Below are 21,604 nucleotides of genomic sequence, written 5' to 3' on the forward strand. Positions count from 1 at the left end.
ACTCTGCCGGACTTGTCCCTCGTCCAGAGCAGCTGGCCAGGCGGGCGGCCTCGGCTCCGGGACAGACCAGCAGGCCACTCACTAGGAGCTCGGGTCAGTGAGTTGACGTAATTCAATATCGGTTATAGATTTCGTTTCTGCCTGCCTACGAGCCATTAGCTTGGATCAATACACGCTCCGCTTTGGCTGAGTAATCACTGAGGCTGTTGATGCTTCGGTGGAGTTGGGCAGGTCCCGGCTGCCTTCCTGGGGGAGCCCAAGGCCGCCTCCAATTCCGGTCCAGCCCAGGACGGGCCTGTTTGGCAAGCATTTACCCCCACTTCCCACCAGTAAGTTCGGCGGCAGTCCAGCCGGAGCTCCTCTGGCCAGACGTGGTCGCTCCTGTGTCCCGAGTGTCCGAGTGCTGGCGCCGTGAACTCGGGCATCTTCCTCGGGGACAACTCCGTGTTCCCATCGGCGGGGATCTGGGAGAAGAGGCAGGAGGAGGGCGGAGTCTTGGGTTCCAGCGCCTCTCTCCAGGGCACAAACTGCCCTCCTTCCCTCCCGGTGCCCGGCCTGGGCAGCAGCAGGCAGACGGCAGTCAGGGGGCAGGCGCAGTGCCCGGGCAGGGGAGCCGGCTGGCAGCCGCTGAGGGCTCTCAGCACTTGTGCTCCGAGGACGAGCCCGGGGTCCCCTCAAGCCCCTGCGGGTGGCAGGTGGGAAGCACCACCCCCACAACACCTGCTGGATGCGCACCCTCCCTGACCTCAGGGCCACCCCTGCACACGCACTGCCCGTGCTGCAGCCAGCATGGACTCTAACGCCCGTCCAGCCATGCCACTGTGTTACTGCCCTGCTTACGCCCTACCTGATGTGGGCTGACCCCCCCACTATGCCCCTGGTCCCCCCACTGCCGTCCTGCATTGCAGCCACCCCCGGTTTCCCAGTACGTCCTGCACGAGCATGTGCCTCGGCCCTCGTCGCAGGCTTCCCCCGCTGGCTTCCCGCTGATGCTGGCAGGGCCTGGTGCATGAGGAGGAAGCACCCAGTCGTGTTAGGAGCCTCTGGGGTTTAAATCCCTGCACTGCCGCCTGGCCGGGTCCCCCCGGCTGGTAAGTTCTCTCTGGGACGTGGTCTCCTCATCTGAAAAATGGGGCGGCGGTGCTCTCTTTCTCAGTAAGGTCTGGTCTCTTGGAGATGAGAGGAGACTGTACACAGGCAGGTGTCACGGGACATCACAGTGGCGGCCCCAGCGTGGCAGCGAGGCCCGGGAGAGGCGACGAGGGCAGGAGCAGGCAGCACTCCTGCAAACAGGTGGGTGGAACAGCCACGCGGCCTGGCACCGGCATGGACATGCTGAGCTGGTCTCGCGTTCGGCGAACCAGTGCCGAGCTAGGGCTTTTATTATCGAGGGTGCCCAGCGTTGTCGGCCTTGCCAGGCCTGCCCGGGCTGTGGGGGGCACAGTAGAGTTGCTTCATGAGCTGTGTTTGCTCTGAAGCAGGCGCCCAGAGTTCACACGCACGAGCTGTGCCTCTGCTCCGGTTAAACCTTGGTCAGTGCGTGGGGATTAAGTAAACGAGTCTAACCCTCATGGCGGGGGAGAAGGCATCGGAGGGGCATTCGAGCTGCTGATTTTGTCAGAAATGTGGCGCTGCGACACCACAGCGGCCCACGCTGGGTTCTCGGCGTCAGCAGCGGAGGGGGCCGGGCCTGCCTGAGCCCCGCACCTGGGCACCAATGCCAGCCCTCCAGCCACCCCTGGTTGAGGTGCCCACCCTCCTCCACCCATTTAATCCTGACCCCTCGCCTTTCCCACACCTGCTGGGTGGCGGGTGCCTTTCAGATGAACAAACCTAAGCCAAAGCAGCCAAGAGTGGGTGCAGAGCCCCCTTCTGTCCCTGCCCCTGCCAGGCGACAGCGGGTGAACACCTGCCTGTGGGAGAGGTGCTGGCCAGGAAGCAGACCCCCGCAGCATGGCTCCTAGCAGACACCCCAGCACGGCTCCTACAGACACCCCAGCATGGCTGCTACAGACACCCCAGCATGGCTCCTACAGACACCCCAGCATGGCTGCTACAGACACCCCAGCACGGCTCCTACAGACACCCCAGCATGGCTGCTACAGACACCCCAGCATGGCTCCTACAGACACCCCGCAGCATGGCTCCTACAGACACCCCAGCATGGCTCCTACAGACACCCCAGCATGGCTCCTACAGACACCCCAGCATGGCTCCTACAGACACCCCATCATGGCTCCTACAGACACCCCATCATGGCTACTACAGACACCCCAGCATGGCTCCTACAGACACCCCGCAGCCTGGCTCCTACAGACACCCCAGCATGGCTCCTACAGACACGCCAGCATGGCTCCTACAGACACCCCGCAGCATGGCTCCTACAGACACCCCACAGCATGGCTCCTACAGACACCCCAGCCTGGCTCCTACAGACACCCCAGCATGGCTCCTACAGACACCCCAGCTTGGCTCCTACAGACACCCCAGCATGGCTCCTACAGACACCCGCAGCATGGCTCCCAGCAGACACCCCAGCACGGCTCCTACAGACACCCCAGCATGGCTCCTACAGACACCCCAGCTTGGCTCCTACAGACACCCCACAGCATGGCTCCTACAGACACCCGCAGCATGGCTCCCAGCAGACACCCCAGCATGGCTCCCAGCAGACACCCCGCAGCATGGCTCCTACAGACATCCCGCAGCACGGGGCCCACTTTGCTCGGTGACACCGCCCGGCCCCCTGGCCTCCGGACATAGCTGGGCTGCGGGGTGTGGGTGTGGGTGGGGAGCTTCTCACACCTCAGAGCACTGTGCTGAGTGCTCCCAGTCCTGTTAGGAGTGTGACTGGAGCGTCTTCCTGATGCTGCCTCCACTCCCAGCGCTCTTCCCACGGTCCTCCCTTCCCTGAAGAACGTTAGAAGGAGAGTCCCCACTTGTGATTATTCCATTTACATGAAGTTTAAGAACAGGCGCACAGCGCTCCATGGTGACGGTCAGGAGAGGGCGTCGGTTGCGAGGAGGGACTGGGAGAGACGCAGGGAGCGTCTGGGTTGGAGGAAACACTCCTCTTGATCCATCTGTGCACCTGTGACCTGTGCGCTTCACTGTGTAAATTATGCCGCAATTAAAAAGTAGGAGCCCCGGCTGGTGTGCTCAGTGGTTGGAGCCTTGGCCCTCTCACCAAGGATCATGGGTTCAATTCCCGGTCAAGGGCATGTACCCGGGTTGCAGGTTCGATCCCCGGCCCAGTCAGGGCGTAGGCAACCAATCTCTCTCTCTCTCTCTCTCTTCTCTTTTTTCTTTTTCTCTCTCTCTCTCTCCACATCCATCCATCCTTTCCACTCTCTCTAAAAAAATCAGTGGAATAAATATCCTTCGGTAAAGACTAATAAAAGAAAAAAAAGGAAAAATATTAGGAGTGAACAATGAAAATGCTAGGATAAGTGGTATTGAAAAAATCAGGCTGCAATGTTCTTTGAGGCCACGGCTGTTCACAGACACCCAAAGCAGGAATTATTCCTATGACCAGGTCCCTGGGACTTATCCTAGTCACTTTGCTCATCTGAGGGCATCTGCAGTGTCATTTCGGTCCTGAGCAAACTTCTGGAAGGGAGAAAGGAGAGAGCGCTGTGAGGTGGAAGGCTGGCCAGTGGTGGACGGCGTCCAGGAGGGAGGCTGCAGCCCTCGGGGAAGGTGGCAGCTCTGAGAGCAGCGCCAGGGCCTGGCCTGGCCGAGGGGACCCCTGGGTGAGTCTCCCTGGCCCTCCTGCACCACAGGCTCCTGCCTGTCAGACCTCCAGTCCCTGGCTGCGCTCCGGCCCAGGCCCTGGCTCCCCCTCCGTGACCTGTTCTCAGGGACCGCCGCCTTGGCAGGCCTCGCTGACCGCTCTCCGAGCCCTGCTCTCTGCATTTCAGGCACAGCCAGACGCTATTCCACCAAAGTAAGCACCTCCCTTTGCTGTCCCTCCCTCAGGACTTAGGGAGCCAGGAGTACCGGGCGGGCAGCACGGGCACACCCCGAGGTCCGCCACTCAGAGCCAAGCAATTAAAGGTCTGTGAACTCAGGGCGCCCTTAGAGCAGAAACTTCCCCTGAACAGCCCTCCCGTTTGAACTGGCGTGAGGTCACATGACCTCTAGACTAGCGCCCCCCACCCCCGCCCCCCGCCCACCACATCTCAAGCCTTGGGGTGACACCTGCAGTCTCCTGTCCTTCTACCCCTTAATTCCCCACCCCCAGAAGCAGCCACTTCCAACCATTTTAGTTGGTTCCTTTGGTATTTATCTCTACATTTCTAAACAGTATTTACTTAATCTTTTTTTCTTTTTGATTCCTCCACTTAACTAATTAACACATCCATCATTCCATTATCTTCACATATTTATCTTTTTTTTTGGTGTGAACATTTAAGTTCTGCTCTCTTAGCCAAGTTCAACGATCCATACCGTGTTATCCCTATAGTCACCATGCGTACTCCATGTGAGCCTCAGACCTCATTCATCTTACAGCTGACAACATGGACCCTCACACCAGCCTCTTCCTGTCCTCCACCCCAGCCCGGGGCGGCCCCGTTTCCGCACAGTCTCTGTGAGTTGGCCTTTTCTTTTTAGATCCCACATGCGAGGATGCTCTGCAGTACTTGTCTCTCTGTCTGGCCTCGTTCACTCAGCACAATGCCCCAAGGTCCACCCATGTGGCCACAAATGGCAGGACTTCCTTCTTCCTCATGGTTGAATAATATTCCATTGTACATATAAAAATATATGTTATGTAATATGTATACAGTAGACCCTTGAACAACACAGGCTTGAACTGCATGGGTCCAGTTATATGCAGATTTTTTCAATAAATATGTATAGTACTGTAAATGTATTCTCTTACTTACGATTTTTTAATAACATTTTATATTTTCTAGTTTATTTTATTGTAAAAATACAGCATATAATTCTTTTTTATATATATATTTTATTGAATTTTTACAGAGAGGAAGGGAGAGGGATAGAGAGTTAGAAACATCGATGAGAGAGAAACATTGATCAGCTGCCTCTTGCACACCCCCTACTGGGGATGTGCCTGCAACCAAGGTACATGCCCTTGACCGGAATCGAACCTGGGACCCTACAGTCCACAGGCCGATGCTCTATCTACTGAGCCAAACTGGTTAGGGCTGTATTTTTTCTTTGAAAAAAATGTCTATTCAGTTCTTCAGTCCATTTTTAAATTGGATTTTTTGAGGGGGTTATTGAATTGTAGAAGTTCTTTATAGATTTTGGATATTAACCCCCTATCAAATCTATGCTTTGCAAATATGTTCTCTGTAGGTTATCTTTTCATTTTGTTGATGATCTCCTTCGCTGAGCAGGTTTTTAGTTTGAAGTAGTCCCACTTGTTTATTTTTGCTTCTGTTGCTTTTGCTTCTGGTCAAATCCAAAAAATCATTGCTAAGACTGAGGCCGAGGAGCTTATCCCCTATGTTTTCTTCTAGGATTTCAGGTCTTACATTCACATCTTTCATCATTTGAGTTGATTTTTGTGCGTGGGATAAGATAGGCATCCAGCTTCACACTCTTGCATGTGGCTGTCCAGTTTTCCCAACACTATTTATCCTTTCCTCATTGTATATTGCTGGCTCTGTTGTCATAAATTAACTGCATGGGTTTATTTCTGGGCTCTCTGTTCTGTTCCATTGATCTGTGGGCCACAGCTCACTTTTATGCCACATTTCTTCTTGATTTTCTCTTTTAAGAATCATCTGTTAACTTTTCATTATGGAAGGTGAGGATTTTATTGCTTTCACTCCCCTTTCCCCACCACACACAAGCACCTACCCCAGCCTCCCAATATAGTTCTATTACAAATTTGGTTTGGTCAATACACAGAATTCGTATTATTAGTACTATGTAATTGCTGGTCCCAGTTGAGCTATGTTGTGAACTGTAGTAATTTTTCCTTTCATGCATCACTTTTTGCTTTTCCTGGAGTTCATAATTGCCTTGTTTTTTCATTTGCTTAGTTTTCCACTACATATTAATAATTCAACCTTAAATATTTCAACAGTTATCTATATCTAATCTCTGTGTTCATCTGTGTTGGGCATCTTCTTAAAAATATCACTGCTTCTTATTACTCGGAATCCATGGCTCCTAGGAGATACATGGGGGCAGTGCACAGTGGTTTATGGCTATCATGAATCCCTGTGCTGGATGAGGCAGAGAGGTCAGGGGCCTCAGAGTAAGAAAGACATGAATATGAATTCCACCACTTGTTGGCAGGGCACCCATGATTCTCCTTCCACATCTGTTGAGATGGGAACATGATGCCTCATCATAGTACAGTTATGAGAGTAAGGCCATTGGAAGTACTCTCTATCATTCATAAAAGAAAGTCAAAGGACTTTCTCTCTCCATTTCCAAAGTGTTGTCCAGGCTCTGCACAATCACCAAGGCTTACAAGACACAGGTACTCCTGCTAAAGGAGAGAGCTAACCCTGCCATAGCTTTGCTCATCAGCCTAACAATTTCCTCTAAAAGAAGGGACCTCACCTGGCTGGTGTGGCTCAGTGGTTGAGCATTAACCCATGAACTGAGAGGTTGTGGTTCCATTCCCAGTCAGGACACATGCCTAGGTTGCAGGCTTGATCCCTAGTAGGAAGCATGCATGAGGCAGACAATAAATGATTTTCTCTCATCATTGATGTCTCTATCTCTCTCTCCTTCTCCCTTCCTTTCTGAAATAAATAGACACACACACACACACACACACACACACACACACACACACACACACACTAGTATACACACACTCAAGGGGCCTCCTAATGGCAAAGGTCAATTTTATTTTAAAACTAGAGGCCCAGTGCACGAAATTTATGCATTGGGGGGAGATCCCTCAGCCCAGCCAGTACCCCCTCTCAGTCCAGGAGCCCCACAATCTATCACCCCAAAGAGGTAGACCCTTCCTTCCTTCCTTCCTTCCTTCCTTCCTTCCTTCCTTCCTTCCTTCCTCCCCCTCCCTCCCTCCCTTTTTCCTCCCTTCCTTCCTTCCTTCCTTCCTTCCTTCCTTCCTTCCTTCCTTCCTTCCTTTCTTCCTTCCTTCCTTCCAAATATATGTACTGAGTGACCACCAAGTGCCTGGCCCCTGCCCTCACAGTGCACAGTCCAATGGAGTGGCAGACATTCACAGATAAACCCACCGAGGAGTGTACAGCTGGAATTCATGCAAGGTGCATGCTGTTAAGAAGAGAAAAGCAGGGAACAGAGAACCCAGCTGAGACTGAGGTGTGTGGGAAGACATTTTTGGTGACAACTGAGCTGAGAACTGGAGGGTGAGTCCAAGTTAAGGAGTGTGTGTGTGTGTGTGTGTGTGTGTGTGAGAGAGAGAGAGAGAGAGAGAGAGAGAGAGAGAGAGAGAGAGAGAGAAAGAGAGAGAGAGAGATTCCAGGAAGGAAAAGTGTGTGCCAAGGCCCTGTGGTAGGAGGCCCATGCAACAGCTGAGGAACAGTAGGCCGGTGTGCCCGGAGCTTGGAGAGTCAGAGGAGGCTGGAGATTTGGTCAGTGGCTAGACCATAAGAGGGCCCTTGTGAGCCATGGTAAGAGCTTTGGATTCCCAGTTGGGGTTGGAGGTGGGTGCACGGTGGATTTATATCTGAAAAGATGGCTCTGGCTTTGGAGTGGAAAATAGATGGTGTGGGTTGGCTGAAGCAGAGTCCTACTGCCATAGTCCAGGTGAGAGATGATGATGGCTGGGGAGGATGCTGCATGAGTGATACAGGCGGAGTCCAGAGCCATGAACCTCTATCTGGGTGGTGCTAGTGGCACTGAGGAGGCCTTAGTCCAGTTTGGGGGACTACACAAATCTTTGAAGAAACAAGCCCTGTGAGAATGGGATTTCAGAAAGCGGAGCAATCCCAGCTGGTTGGGGTAGCAGCAGGGACAAGTGTTTGGGGCTCTGATTGATGGAGAGATGGGGAGGAGCCAGGGCCTGGGCTGAGTGAGAGAGGAGGCGCACGGAGGGTGTGCAGCAGGCATGCGCTTGTGGCTTCCCTCCCTCCCTCATCTGGAAAACCGCACATCGCTCCCAGGAGAGCGGGCGCCTATCACATGCTTTTATTTTCCATCCTTAAAGACAGACCGCCACATTTAGAGTGCCACAGAGCACACAGGTTGGTGTCTAGCTCCTGTAGAGGACACAAATCCTGGCGTTTCAGTGGATTTCTCCTATTTTTCTTCTGAGAAAACTGGCGGGGGCAGTGCTGAGCCATCTCTCCTGTCCCCACTCTGGGCATAAGGCAGCGGGACTCAGCGGAGGAATGGCTTGTGGGATCTCAGCACCAGGAGGGTTCCCTGGAAGGGACCCTCGGATCTGGGCAGGAGCTGAGTGCGACAGGGCCAGCCACACCTGGTTTCAAATGGCCGGCCTGGCTTCAGTGCGCTGACCGCCCGAATCATCACAGCATTTGTGACCAGTTGGAGTTGGTACCCACCAATCTGGACCACTTTCCTGAAATGAATTTGAATTGTGTGATGCACAACTTACTGATTTGAATTTACTGGCCTGTTCTGAACCATTTTCAGCTGGTTTGGATACCTCCCTGTTTTTTGAATTAGTGTCTGTGTGTGTGTGTGCGCGCGCGCGTGGGAGTGTTATGTGTGTGAGTGTGTGTGTGTGTGTGTGAGTGTGTGTGTGTGTATGTGTGTGTGTGAGAGTGTGTGTGTGAGTGTGTGAGTGTGTGTGTATGTGTGTGTGAGAGTGTGTGTGTGTATGTGTGAGTGTGTGTGTGTGAGTGTGTGTGTGTGTGAGTGTGTGTATGTGTGTGTGTGAGTGTGTGTGTGTGTGTGTGTGTGTGTTGACACCTGTCTCTAACTACTTCTTGGAAGTTGAGCTCAGCTAGGACACAACAGTTGACCAAATGTAGTTCTATATGCAGGAAGGGAGAGAAGGGTTTTCCCCAGGAGGTTCTCAATTCAGGCACCTCCCTGTCCCCGGGAAAGAGATGAGAGGATGGGGACCTGCCCCCTGGGGACCTGCCAGGAGCTGACAGGGAGGATCCCTGGGAAGTCCCTGTGTGTAGAGCAGCCTTTTGCCAGACTCCAGAGCTCCTGAGCTGCTGGCTGGGCTGATGGTATTAATTTCCCAGGAAGAGACCCAGGATTTCTCACACAATGGCCTGGGCCCTCGCCGTGGAGTAGTCTGGGAGTGTATTTGGAATAGGTACAGTCTGCAGCAGTCTGGGCAAGGCCATGTCTGGATACCGGGGGCTGAGAATCGCATGCTGTCTTCCTGTGCTCATAACACATATCCTGCTCAATTCCCAAAAGGTTGGAATGAGTCTTGATGGGAGGCTGCTGCATGAGTGACACAGGCGGAGTCTCTTCCGTACCAGAGGTCACATTTTTCAAGGCACATGTATCTAATGGTCTCTATTTCTCCCAAAATGTCCCGAGGGAGGGTGATTCCTTAACGAGCTGTGAGCCTGCCCCTGTGGGACCCAATCCTTGCCCGGCCTCAGCCTCAGGCTGTGTCTGCTGCCCCCTCCTGCCCCGCTCCGCCTCCTGGCCCAAGGTGCCCTGTCCTCCTGTGGCACATGCCTGGAACGTGGCCTCCTCCCTCCACCACCCTGTGCCTAGGCAGGTGCCCACCATCCCTCAGCTTACAGCTCAAGCACCCTCACTTCCTCTGGATGCTTCACTTACAGTCTGTGCTCTTAGAATGCTTCTTGTCATGGTTTATGATCACACATTTTTGTGGGTGATTGCTATTAATGCCTGATGAATAGCATCATAGATTTCATCTTTAACACATCTTGTCAGGTAATATCATCTAGTAGAGGGTTTCTCAACATCAGCACTATTGACATTTCGGTCCAGATAATCTTTGTCGTGGGCCGTCCTCTGTGTTATGGGGTGTTTAGCTGCATCCCTGGCCTCTACCCACTAGAAGCCAGGAGCACCCCTCAGTCGGAACAACCAAGGCCGCCTCCAGACAGTGCCACGCGCCCCCCGGGGGCAAAATCACTCTCGACTGAGAACCACTGACCGAGAACAACCGCCCATAAGAAGTTTGGGTTGTCAAAGGCAGGCTTCCCGAGAGCCCTGGGCTGAGGCGCTGACCTTGCCGGACCTGCACTGGCCAGCAGACATGTAGCGTGAGCCACTATGTAGTTCTAGCAGTTACATTAAAAGAAACTAATGAAAAGAATGTTAGTAATATATTTGATTGAACCCAGTATAGCCAAATACTGTCATTTCAGCATGTTATCAATAATTATTAATGAGATATTTGCGCTCTGTTCTTCCTGCCAATCATCAAAATCCAGTGTGTATTTTCTTAATTTGGGCGAGCCAAGTGTGGCGCGCTGCGTAGCCACCTGTAGGGAGGGAGTGGACCCCGCTCTCTCCCGCGGGGTCGTCACCGGAATGCACCCAGCCTCAGCAGAACCATGCACAGCCCTCCTTTACCCACGGGGCCCACAGGTCACACTCCATCCGCGCACCCCACAGGCGGGGTTCTGATGGCTCTAACTACATGTTGGGGGGCCAGACTCCGCCCAGTCTCCAGGTGCCTGGGACAGGCTACTGAGATGGGTGTGCTGCCTGCGCATTCACGGGAGGTGGAGGTCACCTGTATACCCACAGGCCCTGTTCCCAAGCTCCCCCGGCAGCTGCCTCACCCACCTCCAAACCACCCTTTGCTCATAAGGAGGCTCAGCCCTCCACAGACTGGCCACCTGGAAAGACACGCTCTACTTTCTTACGAGACAGATGTTCTCTCTAAGACGACACGCCCTAGCCAAGCGGTTGCTGTCCAGAAAGCTGTCTCTGGCTCTGGGACTTGTCCGGAGCCTCCAGGCCGCTCTGTAGGGACACTGGGTGCGAGACTCTCCCACCCCGTATCCCTTACTGTCTGTCCCACTTCCCTCCACCCCACAGCGCCCTTCTCCAGGCCTCCCACCTGCCCCCCACGACCTGAGGAACTGCTTCCTGCAGCCCAGCCTTGGCCACTCCCACAGGCTCTGCCTAGCGGCCCCCCACTCTGACCAGCTTTCTCAGAAGCCAGGGCACCGCCTCCCTGGGGGCCACTGTTAGTTGGCTGCTGGGACAAATCTTGAGAATCAGGATTTATTTCCCTTTTGGTAAAGGAACAAAGTTTCCCCAAAGTTGTCGCCTGGTCACATTGGGCAACCCCAGGACTCAGTAAGACACAGATGACGGGGTGAAGCTGCACACCCACGGAGGCACTGCGACAGCCACTGCCCCTGCAGTCTCAGGTCTGCCCGCCCTGACCCGGTCCCTCACCCGGCCTCCGTCTGAAGCCCGCAGCAGCCAGCCGAGTGACCACACATTCACGGGAGACTCACGCACACGGTGCCCAGACCCGCCCCACGAAGCTGGACTTACCCCTCCTGGCTTGCCTGACCTTTGGGCTCAGCATGTTCCTGCAGCCCCCGGGCCAGAGTCGCTGGGTCAGTCATGCTGTCATCACTTCCCTTTTCTCTTGCTCTCGCCCAGATGCCCCTCATGCCCCGCAAGGGCCCTGTGGCCACTGGCGTCAGCAGCAGGCTCGCTGGGCTCCAGCTCCTGGCTGCGGACGGCAGGCTGGCCTGGGCTACATCAGCCTCCATGCATTATTTATCCCTCCGATCAGCTCCATCCCAGCCAGCCACCAGGGAGTTCAGTAACCTCTGCCAGTCAATCCCTGGGCAGGGCGGCCGGTTGCCTTCCCTGGAGCCAGGGCGCACGCGGCAGTGGGTGCGGGAGCTGAGCCCGCGGGCGCGCGGGCGGGGCGCGGGCGGGTCCGCAGGGAGGACCCGGCGATACATCCTGGGCGGTTGGGCGGTGCGGGGCTCGGACCCGCCCTTGGCGCTGGGCGGGCTCCTGGGGCTGCGCGGAGGCCGGGAGGCGGCAGGGAAATCTCCTACTGCGTTGGGAGGAGGTGGAGGTGGGAGAGCGCTCTTGGGGAGAGGTTGGCCGAGACCCCTGCCGGCTAAAGACCCCCCCGCCCCCCAGGGCCGGTCCAATGGGACCTGCAATGTCCCGCGTTTCCTGCCAGGAGGGCCCAGGAGGCGGGGCAGGAGCGCTTCCACCTGTTCACTCAAAGACAGATGTGACCGCGCCTGCAGAGTTCAGGTCCCCGGGGACTGGCCATCAGGGAGGTGCCGGTAGGGACGTGACCTTTCCCTGCTGACTTAGTAAGGGACCAGGACTAAGAAGGAGTGGGAGGACTCAGGTCCTGGGATCTCGGGGCGGTTCCCTGAGGAGTGGCTCTGCTCATTGTGGTGCCTGTTTAATACCACATAACTCTAGCGCTGTAATGGGCTTTGGGGGGGAGGGTTACCTCAATATCCTAAAAATTGCCCAAGAACGCAATCTCAGTAATCACTGTCAGTCATTCGGTACCTGCTATGTGTCCGGCAACGAAGTGGTGTTTTGTATTCAGTATCTCAGTTAATTCTTAAACTCCCGAGGCAGATGCTGTTGCCATGGCTTTTCAGATGAAGGGAGACGGCACAGGGAGCTGGACAACGTGCCCAAAGTCACATGCCGTCCCCGGCGGGTGTCTGAACCCAGGGCTGAGTCTACCCTGGGCCAGGCTTTCCGTGACGCCAGCCTCTCTAAATGCCCAAATGCCGACCGCTTCCGGTGACAGTTCCCGGCTCGAGAGCCTCAGGGGACATGTTGGATGGCGAGAGCCCGCCTTTCTGCCCCGGAAAGCACCCAGGCGCCCGGCCAGGCATTCGAGCCTGGGCACTGTGGGGTCCTCTCAGTTGGAAGCCAAGGGGTTTGAACAACAACCTCTCTGCTTCTAACAACCATGACCCCCCTAATCCTTCTAGTGGCCCTCCGTCCACTGACCCCTCCCCCCATATTGGTATGATATCAATGCCAGCAGCTGGAGGGAAGAGTCCACAGCGGGGCCCCAGTGGAGTCCTTGCAGAGATGCCGGGGCCTGGGCAGCGGAGAGCAGGGGCGGATGGGGAGGTGAGGACTCACCAGGGGCAGATGGGGAGGTGAGGACTCACCAGGAAGTGGGGGGCAGATTGAGGGAGAGAGCAGAGCCCACGGAGGCACAACTCTTACTCAGCATCAAATCACTTATTCTGGCTGCAGCCACTCCTCAGAAGGTTTGACTAAGTGTCTTGATGTAACCTAGCTCTTGCTAATGCTACACACAGCTGTATTCACCCACAGCCCCTGCCCTGTGTGCCCCTCACCTGTATACCCACAGCCCCTGCCCCCTGTGCCCCTCACCTTTATACCCACAGCCCCTGCCCCGTGTGCCCCTCACCTTCATACCCACAGCCCCTGCCCCCTGTGCCCCTCACCTGTATACCCACAGCCCCTGCCCCCTGTGCCCCTCACCTGTATACCCACAGCCCCTGCCCCCTGTGCCCCTCACCTTCATACCCACAGCCCCTGCCCCCTGTGCCCCTCACCTGTATACCCACAGCCCCTGCCCCCTGTGCCCCTCACCTGTATACCCACAGCCCCTGCCCCCTGTGCCCCTCACCTTCATACCCACAGCCCCTGCCCCATGTGCCCCTCACCTGTATACCCACAGCCCCTGCCCCGTGTGCCCCTCACCTGTATACCCACAGCCCCTGCCCCCTGTGCCTCTGTGCACTCCCTCTGTGGAATGCCCTTTCCCACACCGTTTCAGCGACTAAGCCTGACCATGCTGAGCAATCCTCTGTGAACTGCTGATTCTACCACCAGAAAGAGCCACCAAGTGCTTCCTGTACCCCGTAGCCTGCCTAATGCCCCTCCTTCACCCCAGCCTGGAGCCCCATGAGGAATATTGACTTGGCGGGCGGACCCAGCGCACTTCACCCAGTGACAGAAGCGCACTCCGCTTCCTCAGGACAGTTTAGGCCGGGCAGGCCGGGGCTGAGGCCACCCAGGAGGGAAGGACAGAGGCGGCCATGTGGCCTGTGACTAAGGCAGCCTGGGCACTTTCTCCCAGCCAGAGGAGGGCAATGCCGGAGACCTAGTTAGGGTCCCCTCCCACTTGTTTTGGTTAAGCAAACACCCCAGGTGCTCCTTCTATGCAGCTGTTTCCCCCCCCTCCCCCGCCCCCCCCCTCGCCACCCCCGCATTAAGTCACTTGGGCTGCGTTCCCAGGATCAGTGCTGGAACGGAGCAGAGGTGCGGAGGCTCTGGGCTGAACCCCAAAGGCTGCCGGGAAAAGACTGCGAGGGGCACAGAAGCTCTTTCCCTCTCTCTGCCCTCAGACCAGTTCCCGGCGCCTCTCGGTATGAGGGGATCCCCGGGGCCACTGCAAGGGACACGGAGCCCCTCCTTCCTGAGGCTTACACACCCCGCTCGCTCCACGGGCTCTGGACCCTCTGTGTCCCTCTGAGGCTGCGGGAGGGAGGGTGGAGCGAGACAGGAGCAGGTCCAGGCCTGAGTCGGACACAAGGCGCTTATCTGAAGGAACTGTCTCACTCCCCTCACTGGCAGGAAGCCGAGAGCAAGGAGGGACCCCCTTTCCCACTGTGCCTCCGCCCTCACCCCCTAGTGGTCCTGGTCCCTCACTGTGTCCCCCTGCATCATGCCAGCAGCGTCGAAGGGCTGCTCTGGGCCAGGCGTCGCCAGGCACTGAAGGCGCGTGGGAAGAATTTGTGGGCAGAACTCTCCAGAAGGCATCTGCTGAATGCACATGTCTTGGTGGGATGGTCACCCACCTGCATCCGTGGTCCAGAGCCAGGAAGACTTTCCGTCACGTGTGGACAAAAGGGGTTCAATGGGAAGTAGCCCCGCAGGGTGACCAGTTCCCAGCTGGGCAGGTCATGGTGGGCGTCCCGCCCCAGGCCCACAACTGGTGAGTAAAATGCTGGTCTGCCTCACCAGGCCCTGTCCATCGTGACTGTGCATCCAGGTGGGCACACCTTGGAAATGAACGGAAGCCCCTTTAAGAGAGCACCTAGGCTTGGTAACTGCCCTGCAGGCTGAACCTCCTCTTGGTCTCTCCCACCCGCAGGCCGACTTCCCTGCCCCCCCTTCACCCCCACGGGGATAAAGAGCTGCAGGCTGTCACTTCTCGGAGGCCTTTATCTCAGGCTGTGGAGATCTTCACGAACTTGCGTGTGGTCCTTGCACAGGGGCCGCTAGTCCCTGTATCGCCCGACTTTGGTACATGTGCCCGAAGCCAGTGTGTGTCTGCTGAGTTCTCGCTTCCAGGCCAGGCGTCTCCTCTGTTTGGCTCAAATGACATTTTTATAAAATTCTCTGCACGTGTGGACGCTTTGGTTCTCAACCTTGGCATCGTGTCGGGGGCTTTGAAAATGAATTGCTGGTCCCACCCCGTGGCCGGTCTGCACCGCGGTCACTGGGAGCTGTAGCGGCTCCGCGGGCGATGCAACGTGAGGCAGGCCTGAGAGCACCACGCGGAAGATACCCGGGTGTCCTAGAGTCTGGGCCCAGAGGCAGTCTGCCTGTTGTCCCCTCCGGGGGGTGGGGGTTCTTCTCAGGAGGCGCGCATTAGGCCGGTTTCCCATGAGGAGGTGGCAGGGGGCATCGCTCCCAGCCCGCAGGAGGCAGCTCCACGCCGGGCAGAGCTGCAGGTGCTGGGTGTGGTCTGTGCACTGCACACACGGGTCCAGTAGCGGGGAGTGCGGCTGGGCTTGGGCTCTGCTGGCTGCTGGCTTGCCACGTGGTCTGGCATGGTAAGGGGGATGTGCTGCCTGGAGGGTAAACCTTCCTTTAACGTTTACCAACGTGCCATCTATACAACAGGGTCCTGCTCCCTCGTTCCGGAAGCTGCACGGAGGACAGAGGGAGCTCCTTTGGAGGCGGAAGGGGAAAACATTGCTCCCTGGCTTCGTGGCCACAGCAGCAGGGCCCTGACTTCCTGGGGTCTCTGTCTCCGTTGCCAGGCAGCAGATGTTCCCGCTCCCCGCATGCCACTCCTGTCCATGCCGGGGTGTGCTGGACCAGCTGGCTGATACCAATAGTTTGAGAGCTGATTATTAAATTCTCAGGCATTTTGCAAGCCAGTTGTTTGACACAGATATGATTAGAAATTTAATTATATAAACTTACAATGAAATAAGTCATATTAAAAAACAAAGGTAATCCATACTCAACACACATCATGTCCTAATTATTTTACTTCATTTTTCTACTGCCTACATTCTTAGATTATTCACATCCATCTGTCTGCATGGTGGAAATACTACTTGTGCTGGCTGATTCTGTGGGTCATCTTGACTGAGCCATGGGGTACCCAGACAGCACAGCCAGCATTATTCTGGGTGTGTCTGGATGAAATTAACATTTGAATCAGTAAACCGAATAAAGCAAATTGCCCGACCTAAGGAGGGTGGGCCTCATCCAGCCAGTGGGAGGCCTGAATAGAACAAAAGGCTGACCTTCCGGATAGTAGTGTCTGGCTGCCGTGAGCTGGGACAGTTTTTCCTGCCTTTGGACTTGAATGAATATTGGCTCTTCTTGGGTCTTGAGCCTGCTGGCCTTTGAACTAGAACTACACCGTCTTGGGTCTCCAGCTTGTGGACTGCAGATCTTGGGACTCCTCAGCCTCAATAACTATGTGAGCCAATTCTCTCTCTCTTCTCCCCCGCTGCCTTGGTAAAAATCGAAGAAAGTCTTACCCCCCTGGCAGCAGATCTATCTATCTATCTATCTATCTATCTATCTATCTACCTACCTACCACGTCTCTACCTCTACCTCTACCTCTACTTCTACCTCTACCTCTAACTCTACCTCTACCTCTACCTCCTATTGGCTGTTTCTCTGAAGAACCCTATGCTGTGATTACACATCTCTTCCCAACTCCATGTTTATGGCTTGAAATTGATGGTGATGGGAGTATATTCACCAAGAAAAGCAGCTAATGCTATCAATTAGAACTAAGCTTTCTTCTTCTTCTGGAGAACTGGTTGTTAAGCATTTGTCAGCATACCTCTGGTCATTCCCTACCACGTTCACCGTGTGCCCAGTCACTGCTGACGCCCCACTGTGAGTGGAGTGCCAGGCCTCTACCCAAATCTGTTCTCCCCTACATCCGGGGCACATAGAGCTGCTCGACATTTCCCTGCCTCCTTGCAGTTTGCTGTGACAGTGTCCTGGCCATGGTTTATGAGATATGGCACTTCTAGGCCTGGCCCACAGGACTCCTCCCCTCAACACTCCCTCAGAGTGCCATCCCTTGCTGGTGGACTAGAATGGGACTATCTTGGAAGTCCCATGGAGAAGATGGCAGTGGCCCCACACCCTGGCCCCTCAATGACCTAGTGGAGCCGAGCCCCCATTGCCAACTTGGAAACACTCAGATGGTTGTAAGAGGGAGAGCTATTACATAATTGGTCCTCTTTGTTACTACGGCTGACCTTCCCACCAGATAAACACTCCACCTGCTTTTCTTTGCCTACCCAACTTTGATGCATCCTTCTGGACCCTGTTTCAGCATCACCTCCTGACTTAGTGCCCCATGCACTTTTAATATCTCCCTATCGCCCATGCCCAAGAACATGGGTACTGAGCCATGGGGGACATGGCTTTGGGGACTGAGCTGGTTCAGATACCATAACCTTTGGTCCCAACCTTCACTGTAGCACTTGTTATACCTCCCCCTGAACTTTGCAACAGCTAGTGTCCCGGCAGCTGGACCAGGCATGCTTACTGTGTTGGATGAATGGCTGAGTGGTGTGCCAGCTGGGTTTTCTGGTGGCAGGTGCTGAGTGAGAGCTTTATTCGGGATTAATACCTGTAAACATTGGGTTCCCGGAAGTACTACTCACCGAAGAGTCTCTGCTCAACTTGGACCACTGTCTGGGCTCCACATTTAAGTGGGCAGCATTCAGATACAGACTTCATTCCACTACAAAGTATCACTGTGGGTTCTCAGAGGGAAAGCTGCTGTTAGGGAGTGTGTGGAGCCGGCAGTGGGACCAGCCCTGCCACCAGGGGGTGGGGTTTGCTCAAGGAACTGTGAGAGTGGCAGGGATGATCCTAGACCACCAGGCCTGACCCTGGGCCAGGCAGGGTCCCCTGCCGAGTTCCTGCTTCAGACAGTCAGAAGCTGAAAGGAGAAGGAAATATGATCTCACTAGTGGGTTTCTGGGACCTGGGGACAGAATGTGCTGAGGTTTCAAGAAGCTGTCACCCTTGCCCTAAAGCCGGGGCTGGGGGTCCGGGTCACAGCTGGCATCAAAGCTGCCCAGGCTCAAGCAGCCACCCTGTCCTCACACAGGCCCAACAAGGAAGCAGTCTGAGATGATTTCCCTTCCCCAGCATCACAGTTAGAAAGCGATGAGTCACCACTTGGGTTGTTCTGCATTACTGAAAACCAGGCTTCTCCCCGTGGAGACACCTGCGTGCTGTGCGAAGGCAGGGACGGGGCAGATGGAAAGGCGCACATTTCCCAGGCCTTCTCTCTCACACTAGCACCTCTCAACAAGGTCAAGGTTCCTCCCATGCTCCTCTCTGCAGGCAGACCAGCCCTCTGCGGGTGCGGCCTCCACCTGCTCTCCAATCATTTCCCCTCCTGCATCTCCAACCCCTCCCTCTCTCACCGGTCCTAGATCCAAGCTGACAAACACATGTGTCTCTCCTACACTCGGAACAGATCTGCTCTGTCCCTGCAGGTGGTTACCTGTGGCCACGTGACCCAGGCTCCGCCATTAGGTGCTGCCTGGTTTTGATCTAATCTTGAGTGTGCATGAAGAGACCGAGAGGTGGTTAGAATGGCCCTCCCAGAGCTGGTGGCAGTGACCTCATCCTGCGTGGCGATGGTGGAGGTGCCCTGACCATGCACATTTGGGAAGATGATCCTTGCACCTCTTGCTTTAGGCCCGCTTAACTACCACCATCCTTGGCTCCCCAGCTCCCAAAGGGGTTTGTTAACCTCTGATCAACTCCCAGTAAATTCCCCCTTCTGGCTTTAGCTGAGTTGGGTTGCCTTTCTGTGACCTCAAACCACAGAATTCTGATGCTTATATCATGCCTCTCAGCCCATGTTTTCACGTTCCTCTTCTCTCTCACTTCCTAATCTAACTCAGCGGGGGTCCATTTTCCCACCGATTGCATTTCCTTCCTTATTTCCCCAGTTATGCCCTGTGCTAATCACTGTATGTCTCAGCCAGGAAGCCACAGGCGAGCCTCCCAGACCCTGGCTCCGACCTTCTGCAGCCCGTCATTGTCATCGCATGTCCTGCTGGCAACGGCTGACCGCCATCTCAGCCCAGCCGAAAGGTGCTGCAGGATGAGGCCCTGCTGCTCTGGCCAACACTTTTTCCTCCTAACCTTTATTTCCTCCTCATCTCCCTCAAAGTTCAGGAGCCTGGGTGCCCCCTCTGCTCTCCGTGAGAGTGTGGCCCGCACTTGCTGCCTTGCTCTAGTCTGCAGTGGGAGGACACACTCACAGGGCCAGCAGAACTATTCTTTACAAATGAAGGAGCAACGAACTCATTCTCAGATAATCAAAAATCTCATTCTCAGATAATCAAAAATCCAGACAAATTACTGCCAGCACGCCTGTCCTACAACAATGCTAAAGGGAGCCCTGAGGCTGGAATAGCTATCTCTCTGCACCTCTGGGCTCATCTCAAGATAGTAACTTGATCCACATACAGAATAAGGAACACCAGCAGAATGGTATAATACATACATATTTAAGACAGTATTAATGTAATTTCTTGGTAATGTCTCTTTTTTCTTACCTGACTTACAAGATAACTGCATAAAACAACAATGATGAATCTATGTTGCTGAGCACACAATGTATAAAGATGTAATGGGTGATGATAACATAAGTGGGAGAGGGGATTATGGAGATATATAAGGAAGATTTTTATACACTATTGATATTAAGTTGGTATTAATCCAGACTAAATTGATATAAATTAAGACGTATTCTAACAGTGTAGTGATTGCAGGGGGGAGGGGATGGGTGGGCAGAGATGAAAGAGGGTATGGGGAGGATAAATAAAAGAAATGACAAGGCAATTAAGAGAGTATGCCAAAAATGAAGTACTAATTTAAGATGTGAGGAACAAAAAGGATATGTAGCACATAGAAAAAAAATAGCAAGATAGCATGTCCTTCCTTATGAATAATTATATTAAATGGAAATAGATTAAAATATCCAATTGAAAGGCAGAGGTAGGCGGAATGGATTAAAAACATGATCCAACAATAAGTACACTATCTACAGAGACTTAAGATTCAAAGACATAAAGAGGTTGAAAGTGACAGGACGGAAAAAGATACTCCATGTAAACAGTGATCAAAAGAAAGCTGGAGTCGCTGTACTGAATTCAGACAGAAAAGACTTCAAGATGAAAAATTATTATAAGAGAGAAAGAAGGACAATGTAAAGCAATGAAAGTCTATCCATCAAGAAGATATAGCATCTATAAACATATTCACCTAATAATAGGGTACGAAAGACTATGATGCAAAAATAGACTTGAGAGGATAGACAGTGAACAATAGTAATTGAAACCTTCAGTATCTCACTTTCAATAATGGACAGAACGTCAGTAAGGAAAGGAGGACTTGAACAGCACTATAAACGAACCCGAGCTAACCGCCATTTATAGGACTCCACCCAACAGCAGCAGAACAGACATTCTTCTCAAGTACACATGGGACATTCTCCACCAGAGAACAAACACTAGGCCACAAAAGAAGTCCGAACAGTTTTAAGAGGATACCTACTCTCATCACTTCTAGTCAACACTGTGCAGGAGGTTCTAGCAAGGGCAACTTAGCAGAAAAAGAATTAGAGACACCCAGATTGGAAGGAAGAGTGAAGTTCTGTTCACAGATGACATAACCTTGTGTAGAGAAAATTCTAAGGAGTCTACTAAAAAACTTTTAGAATTAATAAATGAATTAAGCAAGTTTCAGGGTTAAGATCAATATAAAAAAATCAATTGTATTTTTACATCCTCACTATGAACAATCTGAAAATGAAAATAATTCCATTTATACAATAGCATCAAATAGAATAAAACATATAGGAATAAATTCAATAAAAAGTGAAAACTTATATTCTGAAAACTATAAAACATTGTTCAAAGAGATAGAAAAATATCCAAATAAATAGAAAAACATCCAATGTCCATGGATTGAAAGATTTAACATTGTTAAGATGGTGATAGTCCTCAAAATGATCTACAGGTTTAACACAATCGCTATCAGAGCCCACATGACTTCTTTGTAGAAAATGACAAGTTGATTCTAAAATTTATATGAAATCGAAAGAGTCTCAGAATAGCCAAAACATGTAGCCTGGGGATGAAGCCCCGGTGTAAGGCTGATTTTCACCAGAGCACAGGCCTTGTCATAGATGTTGACTTAACGTGAAACTTAGGCCTGAACCTCTTTGTCTATGGGTAGAGGGGTGCTTCCTACTCTGCACCCTACTTTGTTCTCTATCTCTCTGCACCTGTGGGCTCATCCGTCTTCCCCCCATAGCCCAGCTCAAGCCCCCGGGTGGCTCCTGAGCAGGGCGAGGTGGCTCTGTTGGGGGTATTGGACGGTAAGAATTGAGCAGGCGGGTTGGGATGGTCTAGGCAGGAGATGATTAAGGCCCCAACTAAAAGCAAAACGCAAATGCTTTTCATGGCCAGGAAACAG

General features: G+C 53.6%; 1 protein-coding gene across 2 annotated transcripts in view; it reads right to left on the reverse strand.

The window, feature by feature from the left end:
- The window catches only part of ARHGAP22 (Rho GTPase activating protein 22), a 161,669-nt gene that overhangs the window by 126,022 nt on the left and 14,043 nt on the right, over positions 1–21,604 (reverse strand). The gene's annotated exons all lie outside the window — the stretch shown is intronic.

The sequence above is a fragment of the Eptesicus fuscus genome, chromosome 17 (genome assembly GCF_027574615.1).
Source record: "Eptesicus fuscus isolate TK198812 chromosome 17, DD_ASM_mEF_20220401, whole genome shotgun sequence".
NCBI classification, from domain to species: Eukaryota; Metazoa; Chordata; class Mammalia; order Chiroptera; family Vespertilionidae; genus Eptesicus; species Eptesicus fuscus.